Source organism: Mauremys reevesii, linkage group 7 (assembly GCF_016161935.1).
Source record: "Mauremys reevesii isolate NIE-2019 linkage group 7, ASM1616193v1, whole genome shotgun sequence".
NCBI lineage: Eukaryota > Metazoa > Chordata > Testudines > Geoemydidae > Mauremys > Mauremys reevesii.
The window spans coordinates 32,584,404-32,605,772 of record NC_052629.1 but is presented as its reverse complement, the minus strand read 5'-3'; the positions used below and the strand labels follow the sequence as shown (position 1 = coordinate 32,605,772).

At 40.6% G+C, this 21,369-nt stretch overlaps 2 long non-coding RNA genes across 6 annotated transcripts in view; one reads left to right on the top strand and one right to left on the bottom strand.

The window, feature by feature from the left end:
* LOC120368599 overlaps window positions 1-15,542 on the top strand; it is a 67,911-nt gene extending 52,369 nt beyond the window's left edge. For both annotated transcript variants that reach the window (XR_005582684.1, XR_005582683.1), the window contains one exon: window positions 11,743-15,542. This is a non-coding gene — a long non-coding RNA (uncharacterized LOC120368599). The remainder of the gene's footprint in view (window positions 1-11,742) is intronic.
* Window positions 246-20,745, bottom strand: LOC120368600. Of its 4 annotated transcripts, XR_005582688.1 has the most exons (4): window positions 20,569-20,745; window positions 18,732-18,815; window positions 17,591-17,653; window positions 15,763-16,123 (listed from the first exon to the last, which is right to left on the bottom strand). It is a non-coding gene; the product is annotated as an uncharacterized LOC120368600 (long non-coding RNA). The 4 variants fall into 4 exon arrangements; XR_005582687.1 differs by lacking the exons at window positions 15,763-16,123; window positions 17,591-17,653; window positions 18,732-18,815 and adding exons at window positions 246-751; window positions 10,292-10,523; XR_005582686.1 differs by lacking the exons at window positions 15,763-16,123; window positions 17,591-17,653; window positions 18,732-18,815 and adding exons at window positions 3,056-3,187; window positions 10,292-10,523.
* Window positions 20,746-21,369: the final 624 nt, after the last annotated feature.

Below are 21,369 nucleotides of genomic sequence, written 5' to 3'. Positions count from 1 at the left end.
CATTTCTAAAAGAACTGACTGGAGAACGACCTGCTTTTACACTTGAGTTGGCATCTTTTAAATGCTTAGATTAAAAAATAATATATATTTTGATTTCAGTTACAACGCAGAATACAATATAGATGAAAATGTAGAAAAACATCCAACATATTTAATACATTTCAATTGGTATTCTATTGTTTAACAGTGAGATTAAAATCATCATTAATTTTTATAAATTTTTTTTAGTTAATCATGTGAGTTAACTGTGATTAATCAACAGCCTTAATTCCTACCTCACAGGAAAGTTGTGAAGCACTTAGATAATATGATGACCATAAAAATATCTAGATAGAACAGAATAGTCTTTTGAACATGGCCCTTATTACTGTCTGAAACACCTGAGAGAAAAAAGTAGCTTTAGTTACTTGCCTTTGAAGCTTTAAAAATGGCTACACGTGTTACTCTAGAATGGCAGTTGTGAGTATTTTTGGCCAGACTTAATCTACGTTGCAAGATATTATTTGACTTTTGCACTCTTTAGATCTGGCATGTAAGTAGCTCCCTGATATTCCTATAGATGGCAGTGGTGCACATTCTGAACATGCACATCACCAAAACTTGCATTGTTTGCCCCTTGAAAAATTTGTGGTGTTTGTAGTTTTTGCTATGGGTGATAAATATTTCTTAGAACGCTGCTGAGGAACTCACAGTAGATAGTTTGACTGGTGTCCATCTAATTCCAGCCAAAATTATTTCTTTCCAAAATACCCTAGAAAAGGAAAAAATAGAAGCTGTAATATTGATAAAGTCAAATTGGAAGGTGGGCAGAAGTGAAAATTGAATATATTATATTCGGGCTGCAAAATCCAATCTCTCTTTCTATGCCGTTTCTGTGGGTAACCATACCCCTACCACACAAATAACTGCCTTTTTCTGGCTAACTGCTGTAGAAAGACACACAGCAAAGATGAGTGCCAACTATGCAAAGTTGTATGGATAGCTGGCCAAATTCCAGCTGTTTTAATAATGGTGGGTTGTTTTTTTTTGAGGCAAACACTCTGAAGAGAGAGCCAGCTACACAAATAAACTTTTCATTCTGATTTACTTTAATTTCTTAGATTGCTTGTAGTTTTTCAACTGGATTTACTTTTCTATGAGTGAATTTGCACATTGGGTGGTTCTTCCCAAATGTACACAGCCCTAGTATTAATTTGATATTTTACCAGTCATGCCAGACAAACCCATTTATTGTTGAGAGTGCATTGGAAATTTGCTTGAGGGTTTCCCTTTTTTTTTTTTCTTCCCCCACATCCCCAAGAGATGTTTGATAAGTACAATAATCATACTAGGAAACTAAAATATTCATATATTTTAAAAGTAGGTTCTGTTGCCCAGAAATTAACTTAAATTACATGTCCCCATCTTGGGGGACATAACACCACTAGGGAGGACTTAAAAAGGAACGAGCATTTGCAGTTTAATTACCTATTGTAAAAGCAATTGCTGGAGAAAACCTTTTGTTTTTTACACTTGTGTTACTTCTTCTTTGCTGTCACCTACTTGGTTCCATTGCAACAAGTGATGTACATAAATTTTTAGTATCACCATTAAAAATCTCCTCCAAGGGAAGTGAGCAGAATCAAGAGAAACTCACCTGCACTTGAAATAGCTTTTACCATTATCCTCGGCTGATGCAAGACCAATGTGCATGCATGATGGAGGGGAAAACCTTTGGGGAAAAGGTTTGAGCATCCGACGAAGTGGGTATTCACCCACGAAAGCTCATGCTCCAAAACGTCTGTTAGTCTATAAAGTGCCACAGGACTCTTTGCTGGTTTGAGTATTGACCTTTTTATGGGTTCATATAAACAGCAAATAAAATAATGGAGGGGGAACTCTCAAATGTGTATGATCTTGAGGTAAATTAATTTAATTTGTCAAATTTATGTTCAAGATGTGCATGAGCAGACAAACATTTTGTAAAGATGTATGGATGGGCATGCTCACAGTGGTACATATTATAGAATAATGAAAGAAAAGGATTTGATATAGCATTATCTGATTATCTTGTTCAGGAAAAAATCAAGATGAACCCTATGCAGAGATATTTAATACCACAAATTTAGAAAAGTAGACTTAAGATTAAGCAGGTGCATGCTCATCTAAATCTGCAAAGCCATAAATAACAAAGAAAAACTTGGCTGTATTTAGATCTCATCGAAATCCTTTCACTTCTCACCAGAAAAAATGTAATTCTGGCCATCAACAGCATTGATTAAATGCTGGGTTTTGTGCTATTATATTTGTCATTTTATGAGCCAGTGCTTGCTGCAAAAATAGAAATATTAATGCCTGGGGATGCTGGAGTGTGCTAACTGATATTAGATCTAGCATACAAAAGAACAGTTCAGGAGATACAGGAATCTGGCAGAGTGCCATGTAGAGATGAAAGAATAATCATGTATGATAAGACAGTTACAAATATCCTCCATATGACAGCAATAAAAATTGTTGTCTACATTAATACCTCAGTATTTCAGGATTACTACAAGCCCAGTATTTGGTTAACATTTGGTGAACATTTATGTTCATTTGTATAAAAACTAAAATGTTTGTTTTAATGCTGTATTAATCACCACAAATAGACCAAATTCTCCTTAGGGAAAAAAGAAATCAAATTATTTTCAACTGTTGTGCTCAAGTTTTTCAAACTGACTGGCTAGTCAGGGTAGAAATGTGCATCCCAAATGAGGGATGATTTTGGTTATAATGAACTCTTTCTGTAAAAGGTTACTATTAGATCTTTACAATGTGTGCTACCGATGAGCAAATACTACCTTTACAATTGTCCCCACTGAACATTATTTAACCATGCTCCGAGGTCACTTAAGTCCCTAGTTCAGATAATAATAGTTCTCTGGACACGCAAGTCACACTCATCACCTATTCTGCATGCTTTGGCAGATTTTTATGGTAGTCAGCAGGGAAACTCATGACTTCAGGCACCCTAAAAACACAGGCCCCTAGCACTTTAACTAAAGGAGACTCTCCCAAAGGTGCAGTATAGTTAACAGGGTTTACAGTACACCACAGGCCAGCCACAGAATGCTAAAAAAAGGTTGTGCTCACTGAACCAGCATGATGTTGCAAGTGGTAAGCCTTGTTTGGAGAGGATTGTTGACAGGTGTTGGCACTGCAGTTGATTCTGAATGAACAAGAACAAAGGAAAGGGGCAAATCATGTTCTCCTTTCCCCACCTTCTATCAACATTCCAGACTGTTTATTTGCCTTTAGGGTGACCAGATGTCCTGGTTTTATAGGGACAGTCCTGATTTTTGGGTCTTTTTCTTATATGGGCTCGTATTACCCCCCACCCCCATCCCGATTTTTCACACTTACTGTCTGGTTACCCTATTTGCCTCCATTCCAATAGTCTCTGACACCAATATCAAACTTTATCTGCCTCCTACACTGAATGTCCATGAACACAATGCCTCCTGTTACTAAGTGAGGCAGGCTGTATTAGGACTCAGTGCAGTCTCTTCTCTCACTGGCAGGAAGCGCTGCATCCAGCCAAGTGGCTTCAACTTGGCACACGTGCAGGATAGGCAGTTGCATTAGTTGCTACAGTGTTGACCCCAGAAAAGCTGGCAGGATGGAAGCACCCACCAGAAATTGGCTGTAGTTGACTCAATGTTTGAATTGATGCATCTCACTCTTTCATTTGCCCCAGTGTAGATGGCAATAATGTTCCTCCAGATTATATTATACACTGACTTGGGACACGGTGGAGTAGTGCATTCCTTTTGCTGCAGGACAATAGCTCAGATGATGCTGAATGCAATTTTTATTTACAGAGCTTCTATTTCTGACCAGGGGGAACAGAGTATCTTTTCAGCTGCTTTGCAAAATGCAAACCAGGGTTTGAACTTTCTGTTAAGATGAATGTGATGTTGAATTCAAATCCTATCTTGCCTTCAAACCTCGTAAGTAAGTAAGTAAGTAGCCAAGAGAATGGTGAAGGGAGCGGGGAAATAGAAAGGCAAGCAAGAGATACATCTAGGGAATGATGATTTTGAAAAGAGGAATAAAAGGAAAAGAAAGAGGAAGAAAGATGTGACAGGGTTGTAAACTGTTGCTACAATGCTATAATTAGCATTAGAGAAGTTAATTTAGGGCAAACATTCCCTCCTGGTGCCATAAAAAACATATGCTCTGCCATCTGCTGAAGTTGTCCCATAAGCAAAATTAAATCCACACCTGGATGTGGTCATCTTTAATAGCTCTCTTAAAGAAATATAGTTTGTTGTAAACAACTACACTGTCAGATCAAACGTTCAAGATGATTGTAATGCCACCCACCCACCTCAATGGGTGGGAATTTTGATGGGGCCACCCAGGGCCGGTGCAAGAATGTTTCACGCCCAAGGCGAAACTTCCACCTTGCGCCCTCCCCCGTCCCCGAGCTCTGTGGCGGCTCCCTGCCCCCCCTGCCCTGAGGTGCTCCCCCACTGCGGCAGCTCCCCCGCTCCGCCCTGAGGTGCCCCCCCCGCCATGGCAGCTCCCCAGCCCGGGGAGCCGTGCGGCAGCTGCCCGCCCCAGCTCACCCCTGCTCCACTCCTCCCCAAGCATGCCGTAGCCGCTTCACTTCTCCCACCTCCCAGGCTTCCGGCGCCTAAGCTGATTGGTGCCACAAGCCTGGGAGGCAGGAGAAGTGAAGCAGCGACAGCGTGCTCAGAGAGGAGGCGGGGCAGGGGTGAGCTGGGGCAGGGATGAGCTGGGGCAGGGAGTTCCCCTGTGTGCCACCTCCCCCCTTACTTGCTGCAGGCGGCCCTCCCCGCACCCCCCTACCCCAGCTCCCTCTGCCTAAATGCTGGCGGCGACGGAAGATCCAGCCGCCGCGGTCGCTGCCGAAGAAAATGCCACCCCCCAAATCCTAGAGCCCTAGGCGACCACCTAAGTCACCTAATAGGTTGCACCGGTCCTGGGGCCACCATGATTGGGACAGCCCCAGTAGAACGGGGAAGGATGAACACGCAGAAGTAGCCCTTCCCCCTCCAGAATCTGGCTCCATGATTTAAGCAACAGAATAATCCATCAAGGCCCCCTTCTTATGCGGATACAACACCCTGCAATGCATTATATTGTTATCTTGATGAAACAGAGCAGAAAGAGGTTCCTCATTGCTTGGGCTAGTTAGGGTTTAAATTAACGAAAGGGGAGGGTGAAGGGCTACCTCTCGGGGGAAGGGCTACTTCTGCAACTCATGGGCCAGCTGGGAGAGGAAGGGAGCTCAGTGGTCTGTCACCCTCCCCTTTCGTTAATTTAAACCCTAACTAGCCCAAGCAATGAGGAACCTCTTTCTGCTCTGTTTCATCAAGATAACAATATAATGCATTGCAGGGTGTTGTATCCGCATAAGAAGGGGGCCTTGATGGATTATTCTGTTGCTTAAATCATGGAGCCAGCCAGAAAGAACCTGCTCCCTTGCTGGATTCTGCTTCATTAAAGAAGTGAAACTGTTCTGGCTCAGAGACTTGCTTTTGGTGAATTACTTGTTGTAAGCACTGAAAATAGTTTTTTGGGGGGAAAAGAGGGACTTTTGAAAACAAAATTATCTGGTTTTTTTTATAAGGCATAAAATAAAGCCAAAAACAAAGGGAAGAGTTGGAGAGAAATGTGGGAATAATTTTTGGAAGGGACGAAAAATGTAAAAGGATCCACAGGAATAGACTTGTACTGTTAAATATCCTTTACTAACAGGCATATCAATAGAAAACGTAAATAAAAGCCATAAGTTGCCATTATCTCTGTCTAGACTTGCTAATATTTGTCAGTTTTACTGCTCAGTCAAACCAAATAGCTTTTATATTTTACTTCCTTATACAGTAGAGTTTTATGGTTAAAACTTGTTACCTTGTCTTTACACCCGCTGTGCTGACAGGTGGAGCCTAGTTTTGCCACCTTTCCTGACACTGAATAGAAACAGTCCATGGATAGTGTCCATTAAAGGCACTTGAACTCTTCTCAGTGTAAGTACTGTATAGGCAGCAAAACTGAGCCCTTGGTAAACAATGCAAATTGTGTGGGGGAGGTAATTTAAATTTCAAATATTTTAGCCCCTGATCCTGCAAAGATTTGAGCAAATGCTTAACTTTATACACTATGAGGATGCTCATACTTTGGGCAGTCCCATTTTAGTCAGAGAGCATAAAATAAGCACATGAGCAAGTCTTTGCAGGATTGGGACCTTAGTTTAGAGGCACCCTGTTCTGTTGGAGAAAAGTGGCATAATTAGGATACATCTCGTATACTCTAAATATGCTGGGCCAGATCCTTGTCTGTTTTAAATTGCAGCGCTCCACTGAAGTCAATGGAGTTTATGCTGACTTATGCAAGCTGAGGATCTGGCTTAGTATGTTAAAATATATATAATATATGAATACTCAAGGAGCTGACTTGGGAGATATTTGAGCCAATAGTGATTATCTTTGAAAAGTCATGGAAGACGGGAGAGATTCCAGAGGACTGTACAGGGATAAATATAATGCCACCTATAAAAAGCGAAATAAGGACAACCCGGGGAATTACAAACAGTCAGCTTAACTTCAGTATCTGGAAAGATAATGGAGCAAATAGTTAAGCACCTAGAAGATAATAAGGTGGTAAGCAACAGCATGGATTTGTCAAAAACAAATCATGTCAAACCAAACTAATAGCGTTCTTTGACAGTGTAACAAGACTTGGGGAGAGGAGGGAAGCAGTAGATGTGGTATATCTTGACTTTAGAAAGGCTTTTAATACTGTCTCACATTATCTTCTTGTAAACAAACTAGGAAAATATAATCTAGATGGAGCTACTATAAGGTGGGTGCATAACTGGTTGGAAAACCATTCGCAGAGAGTAGCTGTCAGTGGTTCATAGTCAAGCTGGAAGGGCATATTGAGTGGGGTCCTGCAGAGATCAGTTCTGGGTCTGGTTCTGTTCAATATCTTCATCAATGAATTAGATAATAGCATAGCGAGTATACTTATAAAACTTGCAGACGATACCAAGCTGGGAGGGGCTGCAAGAGCTTTGGAGGATAGGATTAAAATTCAAAATGATCTGGACAAATTGGAGAAATGGCCACAAGTAAATAGGATGAAATTCAATAAGGACAAATGCAAAATACTCCACTTAGGAAGGAACAATCAATTGCACACATACAAAATGAAAAATGACTGCCTAGGAAGTAGTACTGCTGAAAGGGATCTGGGGGTTATAGTGGATCACATGCTAAATATGAGTCAGCAGTGTTACACTGTTGCAAAAAAAACAAACATCATTTTGGGCTGTATTAGCAGGAGTGTTGTAAGCAAGACACGAGAAGTAAGCAAGTTCTTCTGCTCTACTCCACACGGATTAGGCCTCAACTGGAGTATTGTGTCCGGTTCTGGGCGCCACCTTTCAGGAAAGATGTGGACAAATTAGAGAGTCCAGAGAAGAGCAACAAAAATTATTAACGGTCTAGAAAACATGGCATCTGAAGGAAGATTGAAAAAACTGGGTTTGTTTAGTCTGGAGAAGAGAAGAGTGAGAATAGACATAACAGTTTTCAAGTATGTAAAAGGTTGTTACAAGGGGGAGGGAGAAAGATTGTTCGCCTTAACCTCTGAGGATAGAACAAGAAGCAATGGGCTTAAACTGCAGCAAGAGCAGTTTAGGTTCGACATTAGGAAAAACTTCCTAACTATCAGGGTGGTTAAGCACTGTGATAAATTGCCTAGGGAGTTTGTGGAATCTCCATCATTGGAGATTTTTAAGAGCAGATTAGACAAATCCCTGTCAGGGATGGTCTAGAAAATACTTACGCATGAAATGTTATCTGATAGAGCTCATGGCAAAGAGGACCCAAAGATTAGAGATGGATGATAGAATTCAGACAGGGATTTGAAAGTATAATACAGGACAACAGAGAGGAGGTAGCAAAGACAACTCAAGATTTGCAGATACTTGCTGAACAAAAGGACCTGATGGGCAGTTGACCCATGAAAGAACCTGACCACAAGAACAAGGCAGAGGAAGAGACTGGATAGTGGAGGTGAAATATAGTTGAGTAATAGGTTTGCTGCACTAGAGAACATGGAGGAAAAACAGGCAGAAGATGGGGTGGCAAGGAAGAAAAGACGGGAAGCCAGTCCCAACAGAAGAGAAGAAGAGACAAAGGAGATAGGCTCTGGTCTCAGACTAAGGAAAAATGAGGATGATATACAGGGGACTGTGAGAGAGAACATAAGACGGATTCATACCAACACTGGAAGAGTCAGGTCTATGTGATTGGCTGCTCCATACTAAGAAGAATCAACAGGCCTGTCACCAGACCATATCTGGAGAACAAAAGAGTGTGCTGTATGCCAGGGGCAAGGATATGAGATGTGGACATAAGGCTAACAAGGATTGTGATGGGAATGGGGGAAAGTGCTACATGTCAGGACAAATTACACTGCTAGATTCCTAATGGAGCAGATGAAGGACAACTATGTTAGGCTGGTAAGATGCTTTAAAGAAGATAAAGAAGGGATGATCGACCATTGGGACGTCTTCACAGGTAGAAGACTCTTCTCAATTGATGGACTCCACTTGAGCCCCTTGGGAATAATCTTCTGGGATCAAGGCTAGCACAACTATAAGATGGGCTTTCAACTGGGAAATGAGCTGAGAAGGATGGGAGAGACTCATGTAATCTCCATGCCTGGCTTCAATACACAGGAGCAGAAAAAATTGTACAAGACAAAGATGGACCCAGCCCCAAGGCATTTACAGTCTTAGGGTTTATCATCCCTACAGTGTTAGCTCAGGTTATAAGTCAAGTGTTGCCCCTAATTTACATCCTGTCCACACACACAAATGTCCAGCTTGAGTGTGGTGGTGCTTTAAACTCAAACTAGCTGACCTGTCAGCGAGTGTGGCTTGAAGCTTGAATGCTGCTGATGCTGGAGTTAGTAATGCAGTGGAATGCAGCTACTCTGTGCTGCTAATATAAACCCCCTGTGATCTTGATCCAATCATTTGTTGCAGTTTGTGTGTTGTTTTGCAGTGAGAACAGTCACATTTGGGCTAGGCTAGCTCAAGAGGAGTTAACCTGAGCTAACACTGCAGTGAAGACCAGCTCTAAAAGACAGACACGAATAGCAGAAGTCACACAGGGCCATGAGAGGTGTTAAAAATGTTATTTTATTTGGTCTAGTGATTTCCTGCCCCTTCCCTACTGTTGAGACGTTCTCTCTCTTTTTTTAATCTGTTTGCTATGGATAGGAGTGGGAGCTGCTTTTTACTGTTTTGTAAATATATTGCCTGTGTTTGTTGGGGGGGTTTCTAGATAATTTTCTCTTTGTGGACTTCTTTGTTTGTCTATGTGATCTTGGCCATGAGTAAAGCTAGTTTCAAATTTGGTATATGCATTACTAATACTCTGTGTACTTAGAAGTGTCTGATTTAGATGTGAAAAAATCATAAAAATGTTATTTTATGATTCATTAAACTTTCTGTTGACACTCTGAGATGCAACAAATAGGAGTACATGAAAATTGCTTATAAGAGACTATTAATTGCTCTGTTTCTGAGAAATCTGTTTAGAAAGTGACCTGTTAGTGCTTTTTCCCCTGTGATAGCGTTCAGCTTTTCACTTCTTACGAAGTTTAATCAACCAAATTGGGCAGAGTTCTAGGACATGGTTCCTGTGGTGACGCTCAAGTTTTAAGTGAGTGTTTTTGACAGGCCATAATGTATGTTATGAATCCTTTCCTTTTTCTCCTCGGAAAAACGGAGGTACAAATATGGACCAACTTTGCAGTACAAAATTTTATTTCTGCTTGAATGAAATTTTGAATGAATTAGCTTTTTCTAACTTTACCCTGGGTGTAAAATGTGGACAAATACTAGCTGGACTAACTGTCATGCACATGTTCAGTATTATAAATGGAGCTGTCACTATTTTAATGTTCTGGAAGAAAATTAACTACAGTGCTTATATTATCTCTCTTGTAATAAAATGTGTTGCTAATTTTTATTATGCTGATATATTAAATGCATTTACGTGGTATACATAACAGATCTAAGAAAAGAGATTGTTTTTGATGAAAATGGTGGTCAGTTATTTACAATATTATGGAAACAATATTTGTGAGATTTTGCTATTATTTCTAATACAAGGTAAAATTATTACTAATGGCTAATTCTAGAGTTTTCAAAAAGAAAATCCCTTTAAAAGGGGAAACTGCAACTATGAGTTTTTACAACTGTAGCAAAATGTCATCCATTTCTTACCTGTTGCCGTTTGAAAGAAACACACAAACAAAATTCTTGCAGTTATAGTGATGAGTGGAGACACTTGAACCAGTAGTAGATTTAAAAAAAAAAATCAGAGAAGGGAAATTTTTAAGTCCATGGTGGCCCTTTAAGCAGGGGCAAGATATAGCCCCAATAGCAGTCAACCTCAGAGCCTGGGTAAATAGCCTGGTGTGATTATCTTCCTGTTCTTTGAAAATGGCATATTATCCTGAAAAGGAACAGAGAGGGGGGCTGATTAACTCAGTGAAGCAGAGTACTGCTGATGCTTCAGAGCATCTTGCAAAGGCAGGTCATTAGCCCTACTTTTTTCCACCTGGGGAAACAGAGACTTGCCCAATGTCATCCAGTAAGTCAGTGGCACAACCAGGTGTGGCAAACCGAGGTATAGAACCAATGTCTTCTGAGTCCTGGGCACACAGCTTACCTGTTGAGCCAGGCTGCCTCTCAAAAACAGAAGTTTTAAGTGTTGAGCACCCACAGGTCCCCCTGCCTTCATGAAGAGTTGCAGGTGCTAACACTCCACTAAAAAATGAATATGCAGTGACAAATTTCAGTTTGAATTCATTGCATCAGTGTTCTGTTTTGCAATGGGACTCCATAGACATTTCATAATGCTAAGACTTTTTTTCATAGGGACACCAATCCAGATCTTTGCTATTGGATAAACTGCCTTCCAAAGGACACGTATCTAAAGATAGTGTGATTGCCTAACGTGGTGTGCTATTAGTGACTATAGCTTGTGTATTTGGCACACACATATCATGGAAGCTTAGAAACTAACCATACACCAACATAATGAGTTTACAGCACTTCTTACACTAAGGAAGATTCCTATAGGATTGGAAAGTTTGGAAGGAAGGGCTTAGAAAGAGCTACATTCAAAGGAACTTAAGTATTCTAGATCAATTTCCCTCACCCCCAAAATATTTATCTCTTTCAAAGCAATCTGTATAAAGAGCCTGACCTTGTTTTTTCTAGCTCTCTAGTTTCTGTAGTGCTTATGAGGATTAGCTCATACCAAGCTCAGAGGAGTCAGCTGCCAATGTGAATGTTGCATTACTGGGATGTGCAGGTGCATGCTGATCCAGTCCCAAAGACCTTTTAAGAATTGAGAGAGCCCACATTATGCAGTCCCCAAAATCATTTGCTGAGATCCAGTGACAAACAAAAGCAAATGCAGGCATCTCCAGAAGAAGGAGTGGGTTTGCACTACTACCTTCAGTCCCAGAACAAACAGAGCTAGTACTAGGGATATGCAGAGCATGTGATGGTTTGCAGCACCCCATAGTCCTGTCTGGTGACATCAGGAGCAGAATGAGGTGCAACCTCAGGCTTACAACAGCTATGGGGAATTGCCAAGTCCCAACAAGGAGGAACAATACCCCCTACTCCCAGCCAATAACCTCTTCTCTCCTCACCATCCTCAGGCTGTCTTCAGTCAAGAAGGAGGAGCTAAGCAGAGGGAATGCCTTGTTCTGACCATCCATTGCAGAAGCACTGAGACATTGGTGAGGACAGCACACAGCATCGTCCAAGGGATTGTGGAGGAGGAGAGGAAAGGAGGGCAGGAATGTTGAAGGAAAGTGACTGAAAGGCAAAGTGGGACCAGATGGAATGCTGATACCTGTGTGTTTACAGAGTAAGGAAAGAGTTGGGGTGAGAGCAAATGAGGGGAAATAGGGTAAGTGTAAATGCAGAGACAGGGGAAATAGGGTAAGTGTAAATGTGGGGTACAGGGGGAAGTATCTCAAAGTTTGGAATTTATTTCCCTGAAATTGACTTTTTTTTCTATACAGAAATGTGGCTTCTCCCCTAGGCAGGAGGGTGCCGTGGTTACAAATGTTTAAGGTTTTTCGTTAGTTGACATTATATAGGTTAGGGGAATAACTTTAAAATTGCAGTGATGTCATATCTTGTTGTTCAGTGGAAAGACAAGAAAAGGTTACTGTGGTTATTTGTGGTTATACCTACTGGTGAATTTTTCGGGGAATTTGAAGTAGCCTTATATTTTTAAGTGCCTCGTTGTGGTTAGTGTGATATTGGTGTTAGTGACAGTCCTTATTGCAATAGGCTGAAACAACATATATACTTAAGAGCTCAGGAAGGACTTGAAAATGGGATTCCAACATTTTTTTAAAGATACTGCTTTACATGCAAAACTCTACCTCTCTGGAAGCCTAGCTTCAGAATGATCCGTCCCATTATCATAAAGCTGGACAGCTTTAAATACAAAATGCTGATTTTGAAAAGCTTGTATCAGTAGCCTTTTGTTTTATAAACTATTAAACCAGTGTGCAGAAGGCTGTCACTGACCATTTGTTCCACTGGTTGCTGAATGAAGAATTGAATAGTAGGCATTTAATTTACCTATAGTAGAGAGAGTAAAGATGGAAAAGTCTAGAGTATTGTTGCAGAGGTAGAGAACAAGATGCTTCGGTTATGAACAGCTTGTGCCTCAGTGAGGTCTGTTTATGGTGTGTGGACAAACGGACTGAAAGAAGAGACTGATGCTTAATGAAATCATCAAAGCTATTATAAAAGACTAAAATACCTCTAAATTGTTTATATCAATCCAGCTCAGGGTGCTAGTGAAAAAATGCTAACATCTGATGGCTGTTCTACCTATGTGAAATGAGTTTGATAGTGTCAGTCCAGTGCTCGATGGACAAGTGTCCCCATCACAAGATGGGCTACCATAAGTTGTTGGCAATGGAATGGCTAGCCATGGTATGGCTATGTAAACTGAACTACCCACTAACCAATAGAGTAGTTCATCCAGGTAAGTACTGAGCTAGAAGGGCAGGGAGAAGCTTACACAGGTGGAACAGAGACACCGCCAGTACATTTGATTGAGAAATTCAGCCTGCAGCACTGACAATCCAGAACCCTCTCCCCCCCCCCCCCATATGGGTCATGGAGGCTTGAAGTAAGAGCAATTAAGCAAGGACTTTAAAAAAAGAAAGAAAAAAGACAGCAATAACATTGCCAAATTTGTCAAAAGAGATGGAACTTTTTAAAAAGTGAATTGATGAAATGTGCCAGATAGCTCTAGAGACTGAAGTCCTCTGACTAAAAGTCAGGTATAGCTCAGACAGTGGCAGTGAGTGTTTATTCTGCCCCACCAATGTGCTTCCTCCTTTACCCAGCTGAGTGATGTAGCTATAATACTGCAGTTGGGACACACCTAGTTTCAACTGTCACATAGAGTGCATTTTCCCTTCCAAAATAACTCAGAAGGTCAAAACAATACCTAACAGAAGATCATTTTTTTTCTGCAAGAATGATCCTGTACTTTGTACTTGACACTTTAAAATAAAGGTTAAATTGTGCCAAATATATTGGGAGAGAAGATGTCAGGGCTCAAAATGGAAGGTCATCCTATCACCATTTATCAAGCCCACAGCCCGAGTGCCAAATAGCCCACTTAAACATCAGTACAGAGGTGGAAGGAAGTGTTGCTCTAAGGATCCACACTTGGAAGAGTTCAGTTTAGCAGGAAAAATGAGTAGCTGATAGGGGTAAGTTAAAGTAACTGCCTATGCAGACCCAAATCCAGCCTTGTGTAACTTCACTGATTTCATGAATTGGACCCAAACACTATAACTTGCAGCTTCTTTGGATCTCTCAACATAAAGTGTAACCAGATCAGACTGCCTTACATCTTCCTCCTGATGTGTTAATTGTACCATCTTATATATCAACTCTGAATTTGGCACTGAGAGTTTTGGAAGCAGAGGTCTTTCGTGTACGATAAATATATAGATGTAAAGTCAGGAGCCACATGTGTCATCCTTCACCCACTTCATGAGACTCCTTGTAACTGTTTCAGGATATCCCTTGACCCTCAATGATGGTGTTTCATATCCTTTTTTGCCCTTAAAATACACATCATCTTTATTATTTTTCACAAAACAGGTGAATTCTCATCCCCTTTCTCACAACACTTTGTTCTGAAGAAATCATGAACAGAGACTTTTATAGAACTCTCAAGATACCACACTCAACAGTGATTTAACTTCTCCTACTCTAGCCTTCCTGCCCCACAGTCCTTATCTAGATGTACTCATTAGCAAAACCTATTAAAAGCAACCAAATTAATACACTTTTAATAAGAGGATGTTGGTTAGTGACAGCAACACTGGGAGTCTGTCAGGTGGTCAGATATTATTAAAATATTTACCAAAAGAAAAGGAAACTGCAAAATAAAGAACAGGATACAGGACTAAGATCAGCCTTGTTCAGGATTCTAAGATATTGTGGTTGGAAACACCTTGCAAACTTTAAGGATGTGTAGTCACTTTTCCTCTGCTACTTTTCCCCAGTATTTATCTTGAAATTCAAGTAATGTCTTGAACATCTGATCACTCCGTCCCTTCCACTAACTGCTCACACTACAACAGATTTTAAGGTCTATTTTTGAGCCTGCAACACTTGCACGTCTCTCCAATGAAAGGAGTTTATACAATTAAAAATAATATCTTGTATGTATGTAAATCAAAAGTTGTATTGAACTTACTTTTCTCCTCCTAAGATTTTCATTCTGAAAGCCAAACTAGAGTGGCTGTTTCCTGAGCCATTATGAGAATGTTTTAAAACTGTACGACCAAAATAATGTGTCCTAAGCAAATATGCCAATGTTATTGATATATATGGTAAATTTTCTTTATTTAATAATCATGGAATAAAGTTAGTTCATCCAGGATGAGACATCCTCCCACAAAAAATTCATAAAATATAATTCCAATTATTTTAAGTTCAAAATAATGATATTCAAAAGTATGCCCCCAAATTAGAATTCCTCTTTTAAAATTATTTTTTTCCTCTGAATTTCAGAAATATCTCTATCCCCATTCCCATTTAGATAATGAAAGTTTACCTGCATTTCATTTGACAAAACTGGTCTGACTGGACCTCATCTGTATTAGGAACTGTAGTATTTTGAAAATTACTTTTGCAATGCTGTCCATAAGCTAAAACCAATCAGAATCAGGACCTCTTGTTTATCAGTTTTAATTAAGACATTTCCTAAAATTGATTCCGTTAAAAGGGGAACTACATTATGGCTTCATGTTCTCCAAGAATGTATCCACCTGGCTGTTGGAGAATAACAATGCAAATCACAAGAAGTGAGGAGTTAGGACAGGATCAAACAAAGAACTTTTTTTTACACTGACATTTCAGCAGATGACCCTCTTCTTGCTCACGCTTGCTCTCCCAAATGCTAGAAAAGGGGTATAAAACTGTAACTAAGTAATTACTGTGGGTTTCTTCTTGTCTCCTTTGACCGCTAGTCCACTTGCTGTGGGAGGATACACTAAATTGGCCTCTTACATTCAGTGACTTCCATTGGTCGCTGAAGATATGCAGGGCTGGGACTGCTGACTGAATGCAGCAGAGAATGCATCCACCAGATAGAAAGGAAGGAAAAAGAAAATTGCAACAATTACATCAGCAAAGACCCTTTTAGCGTGACTGATGGATTTCATTCTTCCAGACAACAAAATGGAACGGTAGTATTGATTTATTTTTTTTCTTGACTGTCTCCTACAGAGTTCGTGAATGAAGTCTACTAACAGCATTCATAAACCTTCCAGTATCACTGCTCCTGCAATTAGCAACTAAGCTTGTAGTGCAGTAGTGGGTGAAGCTAAGAGTTTGTTCTGTACACACACTGGACTTGCTTCATTTCCCCATCCCTTTCATCTTTGCTTGTCCACTCTCCCTCATTTATATTCTGCTATTCTTTCTGTTCTCCGTCCTGCTTATTTCAAAATCAAAATTTTGATTGTAGTCAGGTTTTTTGTCAAGCTCAACAAAAAAAGCAAAAGAGAGATTTTAATTTTTTTTAAAGAAAACTTTCATGAACATGTAGTTATATTGTTGGACTACCTCTATTTCTCACCTGAAGCCCCAGTTCTATGTTTGTGATATTACAATTAGTTTGCTGAGGATGTAATTATGTCTGTGGGTGAGGAAAAAGCACCAAGAGAAGTGAAATTCCTAAGCAATGAAGAGGCTGTTTTCATGCAAGAGTCCCAGAGGTTAAAAAAGGAGGGACAAAGTACAAAGAAATTATTACATAAAAGCTGGAGTGTTTCTAAAGAAAATGTTTTTTAATTTTCTGTTGGTCACTTAGTGCCTGTCAGTTACTAAAACGTTTCCACTTACGCTGACAACTTTTATAATAATCTCATGTTGGCAAATAACATGCAGGACCATTGACACCTCTTGCTGAATACAATCTTGGCAGAGCCTGAGGTAGTGTTAAGAAAAATGTTGAATGTTATGCCCTAGTTTCAATTTAACTAACGGGGGGCGGAGGGGAGGTGAACCAACCCGTAACAGGAGGCTCTTTATGTGTCTTTAATTAAAATAAGAGGCAGCTTGGTTCCATAATTCCGCTGTCTGTATCCGGCATAGATGACAATCTATGTATGTGTTCAGCTTATCAGGAAAGATCAAGCCCTCACCAAACCCTCCCAGTGGCCATGTTTATAACACATGAAAAAATAGGAAGTTAGGGAGGTGAGCCGAGAACTTGAAAACTCATTGAAAGGGCAAGCTGGATATTAGGTGTTTGTGGTAAAATCCTCAAAATATACATCTAAGGTATGTGTCTCTCCTGAATAAATACAGACTGCCTGTGATTTCTCTTCTCTCATTATATGCAATAAAGTTACAATCTATCTGCAAAGAAACAAACCCTGAGCAACTCAGAGTTGGGGGGAAATGGTATTCAGATATGTGTGACTGATGAATTTTCATTGTTTGCTAGGAACCCATTATTAAGTGACAGAATAGTCTGTTATATAAACCAAACATCTGAAAAAAACAAACTACACTGAACATATTGGTGGGGGACACCATAGTCCCTGATTTTGAATATGTGACCAATTAAATTCTGAAAATGTCATGTTTTAGCTGAATTGATTAGCAGTTACTGAGTCTTTTATTTTAATGAGTGAGAATTTACAGAAGGTGGGGGAATTCTTATGCATTTCATAAACCAAAATATCCTGTTACTCATTTTGATCTCGAAACAAAGAATAGTCTGTCAAATTCCACTTTCTTACCCCTCAGACAGAAATCTTTTCTAGGCTTGCCAAGAAAGTATACTAGTGTACTACCCCCAGTAAACAAATCTTTTACTGATATTCATGTTTTAAAATATATTTTTTGGTAATTGTTACAACTCTTAATAAAAAATGTTTTGGCTGCTCAGATAAGTTTGTTACAGTTGAAAAAGAAAGATGCAGCTTAAAAACTCCTGGATACCTGCTTTCTAGGATCATGTGTATATGGATTCTTCACTCCAAATGATAGTGTCACTGGGCGCTTCTACAGAAGGGACACATGAGGCAAAAATACATTCATGCTACTTATGTGGTAGCCCAGTACAGCAAAAATACCCTGTTGTACACTGCCATTTAGATTATGTATTGTGAAGTTTACAGCTATCTTAAGTGCTGTGGGCTGTGTCTTCTTGAATATATGCTGTGGAAGGCATTGAACCTTAGTGATAAAACAAGTCTTTCTTCAAAAATCTCTGGGCCAACCTGTTGCCCCTGCCATGTAAAAAGCCATGAGAGGTAATTTCTTCTGCAAGCGCCTCCATCAGGAGTCTCTTGTGCCTCTCACCCTAAACTTTTGGTTGGTGGGGTTTGCCTCCTGCAGCTTTTCCCCCTGGCATCCCACTGGAAAAGGCATGGGAGGTCTGCTTTCAAATTTGGTGGATCCCTGGAAATCCACAGCACAGACATCCATGTACAGCTGCATGGAGGCCCAATTGCTCCAGCCTCATGTACACAAAATCCTAGCAACATGGCTGCATTGGACTGGGCATGGTGTCCAGGTTACCCAGAAAAAGTAACATGGCTTGAGCTTGGGGGCTACTATCTTTCTGGACAAATTCTGCAGGGCTAGAGGGGAGTTGGTATGTAAACACCACCTCTCGGCCCGGCCCTGCCCAGTCCATGCTTCTCCCCATCATGGACGTGAGATGCTACAGAGAGGACTCTGTGAGATCTGAAAAGGGGAACAATGTTGTGGGGATGGCTGAGCCCCCATGTTGTGTGGGAAAGGGGGTGATCTGCACATGAAAGATTCATCTGACACACCTCAAGAGGGCACAAACTGGCCCTTCATCCCAGCAAGCAATCATATGGGTTGCAGTCTCAAGCTTTTATGATTGCTAAAAGGTGTGGCATTCACAGTGTTGCTTGTTCTGTATCCTCAGCTGAGTTAGACTTCAGATTTAAACAAAGCAGAGTAACTGGCACAGAGAATTCACTTTTTGCTGGCAAAATAAATATTTACATCTGACTATCCAGCTTTCTCCTGGCTGGCCAGTTAGCATTCACGAATTTATTAGTATGCTTGGTTTGATCATGTAACCCCTTTAAACTTCAAATGGTACCTGATTATGTGAGCCACTGAGCTCTTCAACTTCCATTGATTTCAGCAGGAGTTGATGGCTCTCAGCATCTTTCAGTATTGGGCCCTTGTTCAGATAGGATGGGAGCATAGACAAGAAATCCAAAATGCATATTTCTGTTAGGGTCACATCTCTATCCCTAGAAACTACAATAGTTTGAGTTTGCACAGAGAAGGGCTAAACTCCAGTTTAAGGGTTCCTCACCCACTTAGGTTACACAGACTAAAGTAGTTTGCATGAACTTTGAGAGAACTGTGGGATATGAAATCTGCACATGAACAGGGTGTACAGAGGGCAAAATCCTGCTTGCCTTACTAGTGCCAGTGCTAGCCCATTGGGGGCCCTAAGCAGGAATATTCCCCCCCCCCAAACATATAAACAGTGGGGGGGGCTTGAGCTGCTTAGGGCACTAAACAATTGCTTAGTCTGCTTATGCCTGGCACCTGCTCTATGCCTTACTCCGGCTGAAAGGATGGGGTTTTTGCAAGACAAAACAGAAGGACAGCCCACAAAGCTGTAAAATTTACAAGAACTATTGCAATATTTTTGTGATTCGCTTTCAGATTATGTCTAACTGTATCATACGTGGGTTGGAGGGGAATGTCCCCATTGCTGTAAAATCCCTAACCATTTGTTTTTCTCCTAATAATACTTCCTCTTCTCAACGTCCCTTAGCCTGCACCACACCTGGCTAAAGGCATCTGTTGTTCATATAAGAATAATTTGTTTTCAAGTTTGTTTTATTTTATACTTAGTATGGTAATACCCAGAGCCCCCAGTGAGGAGGATGGTCCTAATATGTTAGAAGCTTGACAAACCTAAAGGAAGTCATAGTCATTGCCCTGTGGGGAAACTTGAGTAAAAGTGTCACTTTAAAGTTTTGAAGTTTTTCTTTAAATATAACAAAGATATCAATAAAAGAATAGTATTAATAGTCTAATAATAGAATACTACAATGAATATTCCAAATTAAATGTCTCTTTATGCTTAAAAGGCCTGCCCCTGAACAGTGTGGGCAAGGAATTACATATACAACTTGACTGATCAAATGGCTGCAACATCCAGTGCAGTGTTCTAGCATAATTTCTAGACAGTTTCTTTTTTCACAAATCTGGCTGGAGACCAACAGCATCAAAAGACAGGAAAACCCCAGACATGCCCAGACACTCATCTGTGTGAAGTTTGTTCTTTATCATAAACAAAACCAAGGCTCTAAATGTCATGTGTACGTTGTTTTGCATGTGTTTTGGATAGATAGTATTTGGAAAAGTTAGCATTTTATGCACTAAGATCCTGAAACCTTTGCGCACTTTGAATAGAACCTTTTCTGTGATTCTGATACTACTGCTTGTAAGCAAGTGTATCTTACTATGGGCCACCCACATCGTTGCCTGTGCATCACTGGTAGCAGCATGGATAGGTGAAGAGTGCAAGGAGATTGTGCTGCTATCCCCAACACACTCAGACATGTAGCAGTGCCTGTAGGTTGTACAGTATTGCTGCACCCAGTATAAACCCCATGCAATTCACTCTCTCCCTGGAGCAGCAGGGAAAATGGGAAAGTGACTGGTAGGGTGACCAGATGTCCTGATTTTATAGGGACAGTTCTGATATTTCGGGCTTTGTTTTATATAGGCGCCTATTACCCTCCACCCCCTGTCCCCATTTTTCACACTTGCTGTCTGGTCACCCTAGTGACTGGGGCTCAGAGAGAACTGTTCCAGGGGCAGTACAACAACACAACATCCTCTGCTTAGTACAGATCACAATCATGCCATAACCATCTGTGAGTGGCACCGCTCAATTCAGTGAGACTTACCTTTACTCATATTGAGTACATCACCTGATTCCCTGACTGTCAGAATTTCAGCCGGTGTTTTGTGACAAAGTCCTGCCACTTGACACATTTTAAGCAATCTGTTTATTCTCTATCCCAATTTGGGAGGTAGTTGCAGACAACCATCCTTCGAGTGGTCAGCTGTTCACTATCCCCCTTACAAAGTGCACTGATGTAATACAGGCTCTTGTATACCTTAGTTCATAATCCACAACACTGTGTAATGCATAGCTCTTTGTGACACTTTAATTAGAACATTCAAGTAGAATGCTGTGCTGTCAAGGCTGGTGCTGTAAAAAAGGTGTGAGAACCAGTACTTAGGGCTGTTCTTTGTATTTGAGTCCAACTGTGAATATTCCCAAATGTAGGAGTAGGTAAATGGCACCAATACAAGCCCCTCTTTACACAGGACAGAATGTTTAATCCAAGGGTTTGCATCAGCGTTGCTGCACTTTTGCAAAAATCCCTAACAGAGAAGCTCCAACATGAGGCATATTTAGATCCACACAGTGGCTATGCATCAGAAATGTGCATCTTTCATTCATGTATTTATTAAGTATATAAACATAAAAAAGGTGCTTATTCAATGCTCAAAACACCTTTACCATATCTCAGATATACAAAACATATATGCATCATCCCCCAAAATGAAAGAAACTAAAATACCCTGTGATCCTCCAGCTGCAGAACCCCATGCTTACTGCACACAGCCTGGACTTCAGCCCAGACCCACCCCCTCTCTAAAAGCCTGAGAGAAGAGCCTGGGTAGTCTGAAAAGTTGCC